The sequence below is a fragment of the Raphanus sativus genome, chromosome 4 (assembly GCF_000801105.2).
Source record: "Raphanus sativus cultivar WK10039 chromosome 4, ASM80110v3, whole genome shotgun sequence".
Taxonomy (NCBI): Eukaryota; Viridiplantae; Streptophyta; class Magnoliopsida; order Brassicales; family Brassicaceae; genus Raphanus; species Raphanus sativus.
In genome coordinates this window covers 7,956,817-7,963,953 of record NC_079514.1, presented here as the reverse complement: position 1 = coordinate 7,963,953, position 7,137 = coordinate 7,956,817, and the positions used below count along the sequence as shown (strand labels likewise).

General features: G+C 36.3%; 1 pseudogene; it reads right to left on the bottom strand.

Annotated features, from left to right (window-relative positions):
• Window positions 1-3,178: 3,178 nt before the first annotated feature.
• Window positions 3,179-4,440, bottom strand: LOC108850173 (protein farnesyltransferase/geranylgeranyltransferase type-1 subunit alpha-like; annotated as a pseudogene).
• Window positions 4,441-7,137: the final 2,697 nt, after the last annotated feature.

The following is a 7,137-nucleotide window of genomic DNA, read 5'->3' as shown; positions in this document are numbered from 1 at the left end:
CGACAGAATCTGCATCCCACGCTCACCCATATGTCCAAGCCGCATATGTCACATCTTGTCCATATCTTCCTTGTGAACCTCTGGAGGTGCAACATTTGCTGAACCTGAAACCGTAGATTCTTCCAGCAGATACAAGGTACCATGAATGAAACCTCTGTAAATCACATATGAACCTTGTAGACACTCAGAACTCCATCTCCACCTGAATACTCGAAACCTCCGCTATCCAAAAGACTAACTAAGATTAAGTTCTTGACATAGATGGAACATGGCTAACTCCATTCAACGTGCAGACTTTACCATCATGTGTCATGAGCTTAGTAGAACCAATTCCAGCAATATCATAAGCAAAGTCATTCGCCATCTTGATCTTGCCAACAGTCATTGCCTCATATTCTGAGAACCATTCTCTCTTTGGACACATATGATAAGATGTGCCTGTGTCCAGGACCCACACATATTTATGATGTGTTTTTCCATGAGCAACCAGCGCAATATTGTTATCAGACTTAACTTCATTCTCGGCTACAGCAGCAAAACCAGCTTGCTTCTTTTTCTTAGGGCAATTTAATTTCCAATGCCCTAAACCTTTTAGAAAGGAATTTTTGTCTTTTGACCTTTTTCCTTTTTCAAAGTTCTTTCCACCACCTACAAACAATATAGAAGCTTGGTCGTTTCTAACAGAACATGATGCCTTGTGTCGCAATTTCCTGTTATGAAGTGTTGACCTGACTTCCTCCAAACTTACTGTATTCTTACTCCCTATAAATGACTGAACAAAGTTCTCATAGGAGTTAGGCAGTAATACCAACAAAATCAGTGCCCGCATCCTCATCTCATAGGAGTTAGTCAATATTCCTCATATCTAACATAATGAAATTTTGTCTATCAAGATGATCCTGAATTTGTGTACCTTCATGCATCTTCAGAGCGAATATATGTTGTTTCAGAAATAACTTCTTAGTCAAAGACTTCGTCATGTATAGACTCTCTAACTCCAACCACAAACCAACTGCAATATCAACACCCAAAACTTTGATGATGATCTTATCTGCTAGACTCAACAAAATCGTTGAATGCGCCTTCTCTTTAGTAACCTCCATATCAGCTGTAACATGTTCAACCTTCTTCCCTGACAACGGTGTTTAAAGACCTTCTTGCTTCAGCAACGCCTTTATCTTGATTTGCCAGAGACTGAAACTGTTTTTTTCCAGTAAACTTGTCGATCTTCATGTTCATTCGAGACATCTTCTCACCAGATTCAGTCCGAAGCTCTGATACCAATTTATTATGATGGATGTGACAAAAAAGAGATTAACAAGTGAATAAACAATAAGGAAAGATATATAAATTTAATGTGGTTTACCGATTGATTACCTCCACGAACAAAGAAAAACTTTTATTGATGGAGGAATTACACAGATCTGTCTATGGGTCCAACTGGTAATACCAACTGAGAAAAAAAATTGTAGGGAATAGCATGTTCTTTCCAGTTCCTGTCTTTTTTCACCAGTTACATGGAATTATAGCACGTTCCTTCCACGTTCCTTTTATTATGAGGAATTATAGTATAAATATATTCCATGTCAAATTAGATAAGGAACAATTTTTTTTTTAATTAATTCCATATCATTCCTTTGGATTACTTTCCCTTTGATTCCTTTCATTTTTAATGTGGTCACCGGTTGGATCCTATATATATAAAACAGATCTGATTTTTATGGCTGCTGATTAAGTTTAGAGGAGGCACAATATATATATACATCTGAAAATCTTAGTATTAATTAATGAACCTCAAATAATAAGGTCTAACAGATCTAAAGCATTATTCAGCAGTTTGGTTTGACGAGTGACCTGAGTGGATGCTATATAGATGTGGTTATGATGAGTCAATGTGTCGATTCCATAGTTGTTATTCCTCCTCTATCAATGACCAGGTCCATATACATAAGTGGCTACGATTCAAATTAATATCTTAAAATTATTTGGTTTTTAATAATAATCAGACTCGAGAAAGTTATGAAGTCATGTATAATTCGCTTTCTGTTAAAAGAAATTGAATTCAACTGTAACTTATTTCTACATTATCTTTTATTGGTTTACTTTACACACGTTAATAAAATAATTAGGATCGATGGAGTGTACATGTATGAACCTAAAAGTGTTTGTAGCGGTGCTCGGTTGAAGGCGACTTGCCAGGTTCCAGGAGAGCTATGTGGCCATGCAACTTACTATTGTTTCGAAAAAAAACTTCCTATTATTTTCCTCAGCAACAACTTAACCAACCATATTTACAGTTTTCATGTATATATAATCTATATCACCATTTTAACAAGTTATTAAAAGTTTACTAAATTGGAGCTTGATATCTTTAATCTTTATATTCAAGCATGAATGACACATAGCTTGAATGCATTTTCAAGCTCTACAAAGTTATAGAAGCGTATGGCCATTACCAGTAAAAGGTTATAAATTCTGAGCAACCTAGAAGTGTCTTACACATTCATGCTCGAGTTAACTAATTAAGGGACCCAAATGTTTTGACCGAAAAAAAAAGGGACCCAAATGTTATGGTAGTATATGCCATATCACTCTATGGAACTTTCTGGTGATTTGTAACTATAAAAAAAACTCATTATAATAGTGACTGTCACAGGGAAGATATGAACGAACGCTTCAAATTAAAATTTGCTAAAATCAAAATGATCCTTTTCTGTGCTCCAAGTTAACTTGTAATAATTATTGTAAGTTGCATAATGCGTATAGTCTCTAGAATCATTGGAAGTCTGACAATTAAAGAGTCCATGATAGATGTGACCTAGTATCACAAGTCTATAAATTTGTTCTAAAGTTGTTCTGTAACATGTGGCGTATGAATTGTCACATACCGGTCTTGTGATTTATAGTAGGTTATTCACGCTAAGTCTTATATAACTCACCACCAAATATATATGAGTGAGTAATTAAGAAAATGGTGTATCAGATACTTTCTCTTCCGGAGATGTGATCATCTCGTCATTTCGCATTCATGTACAAAACAATTCAATTTGATAGGCTGATCAAGAAAATATAGGAGTTTTAAATTCTAATGATGATACTTTTCTTGTTCGAATTGCTAATTGTAAGAAAATGATATTTAACTTCTTTGTCGATGCTTTTTAATTGTCTCTTTTCAGAAGGTCTTTATGAGCTAAAAGTCTGACCAATCACAGATCACAAATCTGGCTTACCCATTTCAACACCACACATTATGTCATATCACAAGTCACAACACACACAAAAGACAAAGCATACATGACCACATTCTCCCCCCACATCTATCAATTCACATGTTGAACCGGAATCTATCCAAACCGCGATTGTATTTTTAATTTGATTAAACCGGGTTTCTATTTTCTTAAACCGGGTCAGTGACATTCCTTAATTTTTGCGTGCATACATCATCTCAATCAATAAACACAGCAAGCCAAGAAATCAAGATTCGTTTTGATTTTGAACCTTCCATGCATGGAAACATGTTACATAGGATTCATGATAATCAATGTGTTTTTCACATTTCCACTGTAATCTTGCTCTTCCTCCACGCCCAATAGTTACCTCTTATAGGATCTAGACGACCAAGAATAGTACACACTACACACCAAAGCGGCCAAGCTGTAATCTGCTCCTTCATTTGCTAGAGCTTTCACCGAGTCTCTATGCTCGCTCGTTGGTCTCAATCCATCGCACAGAAGATCCAAAAGGGTGCTCAGAGCGTGTCCATGGAAGCAATCCGTGCGGGAAAGAACTCTCAAACAGACGGAAGAAACACCTGGATCACTAATCCAAGACTCTGTGCCCTCTCTGTAAAGAGCTTTCAGGTATCTCCACGAGCTCTCGTTCCCAGGATTGCCTAAAATGGCCTTGGTTGTGTAGCTTACTTCAGGTTCTCTCATGCTTTTAGGCCACCCAACGAAGGAGATCTAGTAACAACGTAGTGCCTCTACCAGATTTAAAGGAAATTAAGTTATTCAAATAGGGTGAGAGAGAGTCTAGCATGTGTCATTCACAAATACCTGATTCCATGCAGAGTTGTTAAAGACGTCAGCTTCAAGGAGGTCGTGACAGTAGCCAAGCTCATTCTCCCATCCTCCTAATGCTTGTAGTGCCCACTACAGATTGGCGAGATGTGTCGGAGGAAATAGAGGATTTTAAGCCGCCGTCGTGGCCATCGGAGTAAGTGGCGAAGATTAGGGCTTCGGGGGCGTTTTCTTTGGAGAACATACTGCGGTTGTAGGCGGAGATGGGGGCGGCGAAGGTGACTCGAGCTCCGGTGATGGTCTCGGCGAGGCGTTTGGCGAGCTCGAGAGATGGGTTGATGTGGCCTTGTGCTCCAAATGTCACCAATAGAAAGTGTGGTCCGGTGATGAGTGACTTTGATGGATCATTATCGTTATTCATTTCTTTATTTTTTTGGTGTTTGTAGTTAATGAAAGACAATACACAAGTTTCGATTTATATAGAGATTATACTGACAAAGATCTAAGTGAATAGAGCTTATACTATTGAAAGGAAGAAGAAGAGTAGCAACCCGACTAAGTACATTGGACAACGCAATTTTGTGACGTTAGTGATGACGAAAATCTAAGAGAAAAAATGGTTTGGGCTTGTGGATACAAGTAGCAGTCGATGTGAGCTGTCGTAATAAATTATTGATATAAAACGAATGAGAATTTGACCCCAAAAAAAAAACGAATGAGAATATTCTAAACTTACGTGATATATATGAATTCTTTGACAATAATTTCCAAATCCTCAGTAGAGCTGACCGAAGACGGTGTTGAAGTGGCTTTCATCATTGACTCATCAAGTCTTGTATTTCCTGTCAAATTACAAGTAGGAAAGAGTCAAAGAAATATATGTTAAATTGTCAGGGGGATGTAAAAGTGAGTAGTTTTAATTCTTTAAAACAGAAGCAGAAGCAACTATGCTGTAACAAAGTTTTTTTTTTCTGAGAAAAAAATTGTTTGAATTTGGTAGTATCAAATACATAGAATAGATTTTATTTTCAAAAAACTGTGGTATATGGATTTGATTTAGTATATAAACTTGCTGTAACAAAGTTTATGTGCAATTGATCAACTTCCTAGGCCGGTTTCAAGTTTTAGGCATTCAAAGTGGTACAAGAGCCTAGAATGGATGGCGAATAGCCAAATTAAGGTTGAGCAATTTGAAAGACAAATTAAGAAAAAAGGTAGTGTGAATGTCTTGGTTCTAGAAAAAGGTACACGAAATCTTGTTGTTGAGATCTTTACCATCTCTGTATAACTACACTTTATCTCAGAGAATGTTACGAATGCATCAAAGTCTAAGTAAATAAATTAAAAGAGGTCAAGGAAACAAATGCTTGCCAGATTAGTGGTGCGGTTGTATCTTGTTCGTGTAGTACTAGAAAAGAAAGAGATATTCAACATAAATAATACAAACATATCAAGGTCCAAGTCCAACTCGAGAGTGGTTTGCTGATGATAGTGTAAGAAGGATGAACACATAGAGGACTGATAGAAATAATGGTGAAGAAGATGCGTTAGTTACTAAGTTTCAGGAAATAGATAATTTGTCTATATTTGATCAAATTATTAATTATTAATGGATTATAGACCCATGCTGCTCTTGGCACATGACTTTCTGAAGAGAGCGCTTGACAGCTTTTGTTTAAGTTTCATCAATTGTACCACTCAAAGTTTTTGTAGACGACGTATTCAAAGTTTTATATGAATGATAGACCAAATAATAACAATCTATAGGTGAAAGCCACAACTCACGCTGCATAGGAGATTAAAAGGTATAGGAAGACTGACAACCCTTTAGTGCCAATTCTGCTGAACTCAATATCGACCATGCAAATTTCTGAACCATAGGATGATAATATCATGCAACAGACAAGAAAAAAAGGTGAAACTCATTTGCCTGCATCATATTGAATCAAATGTTGTATGCCTATCTTGATCCTCACGATCAGTTGGATCACAATCTCTTTATGAAACTGATAAGTAAGGTGGTCGTCTTGCATAGCATAATGGCAAGAAGAACAATGTAGGCCAACTTTTCTAAGGAAAACATGTGCTCCTCAACAAGCAGCCATCACTATGTGTCTTGGAGACATTACTAATCCATCTTCACAAATCACAAGCACCGATCCTTGCACGGGCCATCCGATCGAGAGAGGTACCCGACTACTTAGAAGACAGGTTGGGTATGTTGAAGCCAATCTTAGTACGTTTCCGCTAACACGATGCACACTTCACATAAGCATAAGCAATTCTCCGAGAAAAATTCTTCCAAGTAGGAATATATAGTCGATAGAAAAATCTCTTTAGGAAAAATTATATCACGAGATTGTTTTTCTTTCAGGTTGGCCATGCAACATTTCGGGTCGTCGCACAGAGACAGAGATGCCATAAAGATGATAACAAATATTCTTCACAAGCACAAGCAGTGATCCAGTGAATGATATGTTGTCAACAGGGCCGGCACTGAATCAAGTTAAATGAAACATTTGTAACATACCTTCGAAATTTTTGAAAAAAAATTATATAAATTTTTTTTTATATAAACATTGCCACAAACCTCCAAAATTTCAGGGCGGGTCCTGGTTGTCAATGATCGACCAAGGTAAACTATTTTTCTGTTTTCTTTGTTTGTCGTTAAAAGACACGTTTAACTTAAATCATACTCCCTCCGTTTTCTTTTATATGACGTTTTAGAACATTTTTTTTTGTTTTGAAATACTTGACGTTTTGAAAAAGCCATGCAAAATCTAACGGTGAATGACTTTGTTTACCCTTACATTGTTATTATACATTTCGGTCAACAATCCAAATTCCAAGTAGAATAACACGTATTCTAAATGTTTTATGAGAGAAATAAATTTCCAACCAATTAAAAATTTAATAACTGAAGAAACAAATTAATAGTATTAGCACAATTGATTAAGAAATAGAAATTGGAATCAGTTACGTTTGACCAAATAGTAATGATAATGATGATCTACAATAAATTCTTAGCATTGAGAATATAAAGAAAAGGATAAAATTGGTATTGTAATCAACAGCCTTAATCCAAGTGAAAGGTTCTAAAACGACATATATATCCGAA